Consider the following 9,910-nt stretch of genomic DNA (forward strand, 5'->3'; position numbering starts at 1 on the left):
TGATTGCGAGAAGAGCAAATCAACTGGGCCGAAAAATCAACTGCAGCTCGAGCGACAAATAAAATAGGATGTCAAAATAACTGATGTCAGAGGTGGGATTCGAACCCAGGCCTCCAAAAGAGACTGCGACCTGAACGCAGCGCCTAAGACCGCTCGGACATCCTGACTAATAAATGATGCCTTCACTCGCCACCCTTTGCACATTGAGACTCCCCCAGAGAAAGTTTCACTCACTCCAGTGCTTGGTAAGATAAATGCTGCTGGAAAGGCTCGGTGAGCGGGATGCCACCTCCCCGGGTAATCCTGAGCCTATTGTACTTTATTCCTATTTAATCACGGGAATATCCGCAATCAGGAGCTAAAAAGAATTAAAAGCTGAATCACAGAGAAAGTGAAATCCATATTACATCTGATAAACCAACTAACAGGGCTCCCTGGTGGTCTAGTGGTTAGGATTCGGCGCTCTCACCGCTGCGGCCCGGGTTCGATTCCCGGTCAGGGAAGCAACTTTTGAACACTTGTCATATTAATCGCATGAACTTGCTCCAAGTCTGTGGGAAGAATAAAAAACAACCATTGTTTTCATCACCATTAATTAACCGATAACGGTATTTTGCAGAATGAAAGGCTGCTGAGGGAAGTTGGAAAACTTTAATAATTTATTTTGTGCGATGAACTTTTTATCCCTTCTCATTTTACACACTGTATTTTTAAGGGCTCGTTTTTAAATGTTCAATGTTCGTGAGACCACGAATCTGTGTTAAATTTAACAGGACCGGCTATTCCACAGAGAAAAAATAAATTTGCCCGAACATAATGTTTCTGCCCGAGAATGAACCGTGGATCTATCACGTATAAAGCAAACGTGACAACCGCCACACTACGGAAACTTTTGTTCTGGTTATCAGCCAGAAGTTAGAATGACTGCATTGATTCTCTTTTATAACTATTCAATTGATCGAAGTTGCACAAGTCACAAAAGAAAAATGTTAATTTCAAAGTTATTAAACTCCCAAATGTGACCTGCCTTGTTTGGACAGAGGTTGACCGTGACGTCACAGCCTCAACAAAGCATATTCTGAACATTTCCATTGGGAACAGGAGGAGGCCATTCAGCCCCTTAAACCTGTTCTGCCCTTCAATGAGATCAGAGATGATCTGAACCTCAAATCCATTGACGCGCCTTTACTCCCTATCCCTCGAAACCCAACAAAATCGATCGATCTCAGTCTTGAAAGCTTCAATTGACCACCGGCATCCACAGCCTTTTGGGGGACAGAGTTCCAGACTTTCACTGCCCTTTGTGTAAAAAAGTGCTTCCTGATTTCGAACCTGAATGGCATGGTTCTAATTTTAAGGTTTTGTCCCCCTCGTTCTTGATTCCCCAGAGGAAATTGATTCTCTCTCTCTATTCTATCGAATCATTTAAACATGTTAAACACCTCGCTCAGACCGCCCCTCAATCTTCGATACTCGAGTGAATACGAGCCCAGTCTATGCAGCCTGTCCTCATGATTTAACCTTTTTAGCCCCGGTAACATTCTGGTGAATCTGCTCTGCACCCCCTCCAAGGCCAATCTATCCTTCCTGAGGTGCAGTGTCCAAAACTGAACGCAGTTACTCCAGACGCAGTCTAACCAGAGCTTTATATAACTGGAATATAACTTCCACTTCTTTATATTCCAGCCCCCTGAGATAAAGGCTAACAATCCGTTCGCCTTTTAAACTATTTTTGGATCCGTCCGTTCGCTTTTACTGATTTATGTGAATGAACCGTTAATTCTCTCTGCTTCTCCACAGTTCCGAGCTTCTTACCATTTGGAAAATACCCTGACCATAGGTCCATATTGGATTACCCCACATTGAACTCCATCTGCCATAGTTTTGCCCACTCACTTAATCTATCAATGTCCCTTTGCAACTTTCCACTCGCATCCACATGACTTACTGTACCACCTAACTTAGTGTCATCAGCAAACTTGAATATACGACTCTCTATTCCTTCATCAAAGTCATTGATAAATATGGTGACAAGCTGAGACCCCAGTTACAGATCGCTGGGGGACGCCAGTAGTCCCATCCTGCTAATTGGAGGATGTACCCATTATCCCTACTCTCTGTCTCCTATCTCCTAACCAATTCTCTACCCATGTCAATACATTGCCTCAAGTTCCATGCGCTTTAATTTTTGCCAACAGTCTCTTGTGTGGAACCTTATCAAATGCCTGTCGGAATTCTATATTAATAATATCATAGGAGCATCGGAACATAGCCTTTGTATGTAGAAATGTTTTCTACTCTCACTCCTGAAAGGTCTGGCTCTATTTTTTAGACTGTGCCCCCAAGTCCTAGATTCCCCGACCAGCGGAATTAGTTTCGGGCGTGCGTGTGCCAGCTCTCTGAAAGAGCTGTCCATTTAGTCCCACTCGCCTGCTGTTTCCCCATAGCCCTGAAAAAGTTTCCATTCAAGCGTTTATCCAATTCCCTTTTGAAAACTGTGAGTTAAGAAAAACAATATTGAAAGGGGTGCTGGGGCCTCTGCAGCGCCGATGGAGAGTGTGTGATGATTGAAGTTATCAAGATGGTTGCTTTACACATGGTGTAATGTGCAATCATCCTGAAATATCTTCAATATCCAATACAAATTGAATTGCAAACCTGATGGACAAACACTGAAAAACAAGTCACGAGTGAACGCAAATCATCTGGGGCCCGTTTCCAGCCTCACAGCACTTTAAATAAAGTAAAATAACAATGCATTGAAATGATTTGGAACTTGCATCTATGCCTTTATCTGTTCCATTTCTTAAAGTTGCTGGTGTCTGATGATGTACACGCCTCTGCTCTCTCCATTGAACAAGGAAGGAGGTGTTTGACGTTGACGGGACCTGTTGGTTATGAACCCATCCTTTACATTGAGTGGGTTCGCGTTCTTTCAGCGGCGTCAGCTTTCGCCCAGCGGTGAACTTCACAGCAAACAAGTTCGACACCGTCTCACTACAGACGCTGACTGATATGTTTATTGTTATTTCTTACAGACCTAAATAAATAGTAACCGTGATTTTTAATTTGCACTAAGTGATTTTTAGGTAGTCGCCTTTAAATGTTTCAAAGGCGACTCCGAATTTATGATAGTCCGGCCATTTCACCAGCCGTGTTGAAAACAAAAAATGTCTCTGCTTTTCGCGTCTTTTTTCGAAAGGCAAAAAATATATTTCCCGTGACCTCTGAAGGATGGACAAGTACATTTCAGAGAGCTGAAGCAAGTTCACCGAGCTTAAATCGTCTGACCACGTTAAAGGCGCTATATATATATGCAAGTAGTTGCTGCCTGTTTCTGTGGTTGTCTTTTTTCTGTGTGTGTCCATCTGCAGGTCGATTTTGAATCAATACCAGTATTCGTGTCAGTTTGTTGCTTGAAATAAACGAGAGTATCAGTCGCTCCCCTCCCTGCCACTCGGTAGGTACTGAGTCAGCGTTTTGACCAAACTTCTGTTTTTTTTTGTTGAAAAAGCAATTAAAACCTTCATTCTGGGATTATCCAGTGTCATGTGAGCGGTGAAAGAAACAGTGACCCCGATGTGATGTGAACACGCAGCCTTTTGATCTGGAGTCCTGGATTTTTATTATCCATATGAATGTTTCTCAAACACCGATTCATTTATCCCACCTTGGTTGAATGGATGGGGTTTATCAAATCTCCGCCAGGTCCCACGGGGTGTGAGACAGTCTTGGAAGCAGCCTCCACCCCCAAGATGACGCTAGCTTTCATTGCCTGCTTGCAGCGAACTGCAATAACAGGGCTGGGAGATATGGACTTTGTTCACATTGAATCAGCAGTGTGAATCGTTAAATATTTACTCATTTTTAATGGGAACAATGTTTTAAAATGCTACCGCTTGGTTTTGAACCAGGAACCTTTTGTGTGTGAGGCGAACGTGATAACCACTACACTACGGAAACCTGACGGCTTAAACGCCGTGTTAGGGACATAAACCCTCAGCCAAACTAATTTCCGTATCATTGTCCAGGAGCTCATTTCACAGGGATACATTCACTGCGCTGTATTTCGGAAGGCTGCAGAGAAGGATCGGTGGCGATGGTCAGGCAGGGAATCCCAGAGCATCGCGCCCACACAAACATTTCACTGTTTTTTTTCATGTGCCTGATATCCGACGGCAGTGTAAATTATGGCGAATCAGGCATGCTCAGATGACGTTGTTCACAGAGTGTTTTCTTGCAGACAAATCACACATTAGAAAACTTGAAATGAGATTAAGTGATCGGAGTCATTTAAAGTGCTCCCATTTACTGCAGATCAGGAATTAAAACCTGGCACCGGCTTCAGGGCGATCAGAATGAGGCAATGAATCCGAGAGTGGGAAGAAAAAGGTGCTATTTTCGTCTCTGGGTGGGCGCGAACCACCAACTTTTTGATTAAGAGCTAAACGCGCTAACCGATTGCATCACAGAGACCATCAGTTGAACTTTCTTGCAAGATACACTAAAGCAGCGTGTCACCTAGCCAAAGTTACATGTTGCAGCCACAGAAATGCAATTGTCCACCATCAGTGTTACTTTTCCAGAAATAAAGGATGGGACATTGTTTGTGGAAACATGGGAACGGTCTGGTCTCGCTCACAGCGTCGATATCACCGCCAACCAGCTCTCCTGCAACCGGCGCGCCCACCGATGCTTTGTCTGTTACAAAGTGGCACTGTGGGAGAACCTTCGCCATACTGACTGCAGCGGTTCAAGGAGGCGGCTCACCACCACCTTCTCAAGTGCAATTTGGGATGGGCAATAAATGTCGGCCTCGCCAGCGACGCGACGCCCACATCCCATGAACAAATAAAGAAAAAGTGTTGTGAGCGTTCTTGCGCTGATGTCAGGTTTTGATCCCTGGTCTGCAGTAACTGGGAGCGCTTTAAATGGCTCCGACTTCATAATTTCAAATACAACATCAGAGTACCTGTTCCAGGGGGACATGCCGACTCAGCTGTGTCTTGGCCGCCTGTCTGGTCAGTCCTTTATTCGTCTCCAATTCTGTTTCCCAAAGCGTATCGACAGATTCACAAAGCTGTTTGTCATTTCGGTTCCTTTCGATTTGTCCAGCTCTTGACTGGCAATAAATTGCAAACCTGGTTGCAACCCTCCGCCTTCCATCGTGTCCGGGGATGGGTTATTTGGAGAGACTGGAGAAGCTGGGATTGTTCTCCTTCGAGCAAAAAGAGGTGAAGGGGAGATTTAATAGAGGTGTTCAAAATTATGTGCGGTTTTTGATAGAATGGATGGGGAGAAGCTGTGTCCATTGGCAGGAGGGTCGATAACCAGAGGACGCAACCTGCATTTTGATAGCGCCTTTAACGTAGTAAAACGTCACAAGGTGCTTCACAGGAGCGTTATTAAACAAAACTTGACACTAAGCCACATAAGGAGATATTGGGACAGGTGACCAAAAGCTGAGTCGAATTGGTAGGTTTTAAGGTATGTGTTAAAGGAGAGAGAGGCGGAGAGGTTTAGGGAGGGAATTCCAGAGCTTCGGGCCTCGGCAGCTCAAGGCACAGCCGCCAATGGTGGAGCGATTAAAATCGAGGATGCGCAAGAGGCCAGAATTGGAGGAGCACAGATGTTTTTTTTATTCGTTCATGGGATGTGGACGTCGTTGGCGAGGCCGGCATTTATTGCCCATCCCTAATTGCCCTTGAGAAGGTGGTGGTGAGCCGCCTTCTTGAACCGATGCAGTCCGTGTGCTGTTATGTGGTGAGTTCCAGCGACGATGAAGTAACGGCCGATATATTTCCAAGTCTGGATGGTGTGTGACTTGGAGGGGAACGCGCAGTTGGTGGTGTACCCATGTGCCTGCTGCCCTTGTCCTTTTAGGTGGTAGAGGTCGCGTGTTTGGGAGGTGCTGTCGAAGAAGCCTTGGCGAGTTGCTGCAGCTGCAGTGCATCCTGTGGATGGTACACACTGCAGCCACATTGCGCCAGTGGTGAAGGGAATGAATGTTTCGGGTGTTGGATGGGGTGCCAATCAAGCGGGCTACTTTGTCTTGGATCGTGTCGAGCTTCTTGAGTGTTGTTGGAGCTGCAGTAATCCACTCCTGACTTGTGCCTTGTAAATGGTGGAAAGGCTTTGGGGAGTCAGGAGGTGAGTCACTCGCCGCAGAATACCCAACCTCTGACCTTCCCTTGTAGCCACATGATCTGGGAGGGTTGTAGATTACAGAGGTAGGGTGGGGCGAGGGCCATGGTGGGATTTGAAAGCAAGAATGAGAATTTTAAAATCGAGGCGTTCCCGGACAGGAGGTTTGACTGGAACGTCACACCGTCCCATCCCGTGTTTACTTCCACAAACTTACATTGGGACAGGGCTAGGGCGGATTTTTCTGTGTCTCACCTGGGGCCGCTGAGTCTCCTGCAGTCCCCCCGATCACCAACTCACCCAGTGTGTACATTTAAACCGGAAAAAGTGCCTTGCAAAGGGCAAGAGATGAAGGCAAGGCTGGAACCTCTGACAAAAAAAATGATTATCCACCAGCGAGGTTTGTGTACCTGAATCGCTAACTCTTCTTTCAAAGTTTTGACATTCATTGGACGACACGCGGTACCTACAGACTTGTCTCTTGCACTCACAGTGAAGAGGAGGGCCCTTTTCACTCGCACGCCAGCAATTGTGATATCAAGAAAAAGGTGGCGGAGAAATTCTCCATTTCAGCGAAAATGGAGCGCTGGGGTCCGCTCATGAGTGCAGCGTAAAAGTTGAAACTCGCACCCACAATCCTGTGGTTAATGCCTCTACCGACTGAGCTCGCCAAGCCTGAGGAAACTGCTACTTCCTTGTCTGTCGGGCCCATCAATGTGTCAGAATCAAGCACCCGGGCGTTTAAGCAACAACCAACTGAACGAAGACGGTTCACTCACTTGTCCCAACACCTGCTGTGCCTTAACTTGCTCACCGCTACCAGTAGTTTATTTTGAAATGACGCTTCCCTCCCTGGCACCGCAAAACTAGTGACCAAAGTTCCGTTTATTGTTAAAAAGCATTAATTCCGAAATTATCCAGGCTCCTATGAATGGTAAGATAAATAGTAACTTCGAAGTGATTTGGACACGCAGCTTTCTGATTTGGCGTCAGATGCGCTACCGTTGCGCCACGAGGTTAAATTATGGCATAGATTACATATGTAAATATACTTATTACTTACTTAAATATATGTGATTGATGCAGTGTTCCCTTGTGGTTGGGAATAGTTCATTGCACAAAAATAATTCAAGTCTGTGAGACATTTATTGTTCTTTTCAATCACCATTCATACGTTCTGTTACACACTGAAGGAAATGCTAACTTGTTTGCCAAATGACAATTGAAACGTTAATGAATCTTTGTGCTTTGCATTTCATGAACTTTTATCCCTTCCCATTTTACATACTGTATTTTAGGAGTCTGCTTAAAAATGTTCAGTGCTTATTATACAAGGAATCCGGTGCAGCCGCTGTTAAATTTAAAAAGGTTTGTATCCCCTTTCACACTTGAAGAAACTCGACCCTGGAGGTTTATGGGGAGCAAATCCCAACAAAATGCTTCCCTCCGAGATCAAATCGGGCACTTTCTGCATGTAACTGGTGAACACGATAACCGCTACACTATGAAAACGACAAACTTTTCGGTCTCAGGTCTGAAGGAAGTGTCAATGGAAAACATGACCTGCTGACTCTCTTCACACTGACACTTTTCACGAACATTTCATCGATCGAAACTATACAAGTCACAGGGAAAAAAATGTCAAAGTCATTAAACTCCCGAATTAGCCCCATAATCTATCAATCTCAGTTTTGAAATTTTCAATTGACCCCCAGCCTCAACAGCTTTTTAGGGGAGAGAGTTCCAGATTTCCACTCCCCTTTGTGTGAAGAAGTGCTTCCTGACATCACCCCTGAACGGCCAAGCTCTAATTTTAACGTTACACACCCTTGTTCTGGAGTCTCCCCACCAGTGGAAATAGTCTCTATCTGCCCTGTCAAATCCTTTAATCATCTTAAACACCTCAATTAGATCACCTCTTAATATTCTATACTCAAGGGAATGCAAGTCTAGTCTTTGCAACCTGTACTCATAATTGCTTATCAAGGATAGCCACCAAAAAGGGTTTTACGATAGCTGACTCTTGAGTGCATTGTTTTGTATCCGTGGGCTGGTTCATCCAGGGGTTGATTCTCGCTTTGTGGTTATTAATCCAAATATATAAGAGGTCCTGGTTCAAATCCCGGAGAAGCCCTTATTTTACTTTTGATCTTGAACTTCCAAAGACTGAAAAGTCTCCAAATCACCCCACATGAGTGAAACAATTCCCATGTTTCATACTATTACCTAACACAACTGCCCAACGTGGTTCTGATGAAAGGTCATTGACCTGAAACATTAACTCTGTTTCTCTCTCCACAGATGCTGCCTGACCTGCTGAGGGTTTCCAGCATTTCCTATATTATCAGAGTATCACTTCCCTCATCACCTAACTACACTCCTCCACTAGATGTCGCCTTGTGGTGCAAACAGGCTCCTTCCACACAGCCAGGTGTTCTGCTTTAGACATTAATTATAACTATAACTTTTGAACTTGTTCGTTAAAACATATGGCCTTGCCCATTGACCAGAAAGCAGAATGGTGTTTATCTCTCACCAGTACAGCCCTTTCCCGCTCCGTCAGCTTGGAATGATACGTAGCAATTATACAGATGTCACACCTCTCCTGCTTCCCTGTGAATCTGGTAAGACGAATAGCACACAATGCTGCCTGACACACATGCACACCAGCTCTGAATGATTTAAAGGCCTTGTTATGATGGTCAGAGAATTGTTTATATCGAAAGAATAATTAAACTTACGAGTATAATGATATCAGCTAAAATCAAAGAATTTCTGGACTTCAGAATCTACTCGTCTCTATATTAATCATATGCATGCATATCAAATGAAGCAAATCTGTCTTATGATTGTAGTTTCATTCTCCCAACAGAGATTTATACTTCCTTTCTTAAGAGTCAAAAGCAAAAGGTTAATATTACTTCAATATAAAGACTAACACTTTCCTCACAATACAGATACCCCAACTAATATAACACCTCAAATTGATAGAGCTTCTCAAATTAAACAGTACCTCAAACTAATACAGTACCTCAAACGGATAGAGAATCTGAAACGAATATAATACCTCAAGCTAATACATCGTCTCAAACTAATAAAGTACCTCAAACTAATACACTACCTCCAACAAATACAACACCTTAAACTAATACAGTACCTCAAACCTATACAGAACCTGAAACTAATATAATACCTCAAACTCATACAGCATCTCAATCTAATACAGCATCTCAAACTAATAAAGTACCTCAAACTAATACAGTACCTCAAACGAATACAACACCTTAATCTAATACATCACCTCAAACTGATACAGATTCTGAAACTAATATAAAACCACAAACTACTACAACACCTCAAACTAATACAGCACCTCAAACTAATATGCACCTCATACTAATAGAGCACCTCAAGCCAATACAACACCTCAAACTAAAGAACACCTCAAACTGATACAGCACCTCAGGCTAATACAGTACCTCAAACTAATATATTGCCTCAAATTAGTACAGCATCTCAAACTAATAGAGCACCTCAAACTAACGCAGCACCTCAAACTAATACTGTACCTCGAATTAATACAGTACTTCAAACAAATACAGTACCTCAAACTGATACCGTATCTCGAATTAATACAGCACCTCAAACTAATACAGCACCTTAAACGAATACTGTACTTCGAATTAATACAGGAACTCAAACAAATACCGCACCTCAAACTAATAGTGTTCCTCAAACAATACAGCACTTCAAACTAATAGTGTTC

At 43.7% G+C, this 9,910-nt stretch overlaps 1 non-coding gene across 1 annotated transcript; it reads left to right on the forward strand.

The window, feature by feature from the left end:
• Nucleotides 1-431: 431 nt before the first annotated feature.
• trnae-cuc (transfer RNA glutamic acid (anticodon CUC)) lies at nucleotides 432-503 on the forward strand. The gene has a single exon. It is a non-coding gene; the product is annotated as a tRNA-Glu (tRNA).
• The last annotated feature ends 9,407 nt before the right edge of the window (nucleotides 504-9,910 follow it).

The sequence above is a fragment of the Heptranchias perlo genome, unplaced genomic scaffold, assembly GCF_035084215.1.
Source record: "Heptranchias perlo isolate sHepPer1 unplaced genomic scaffold, sHepPer1.hap1 HAP1_SCAFFOLD_62, whole genome shotgun sequence".
NCBI lineage: Eukaryota > Metazoa > Chordata > Chondrichthyes > Hexanchiformes > Hexanchidae > Heptranchias > Heptranchias perlo.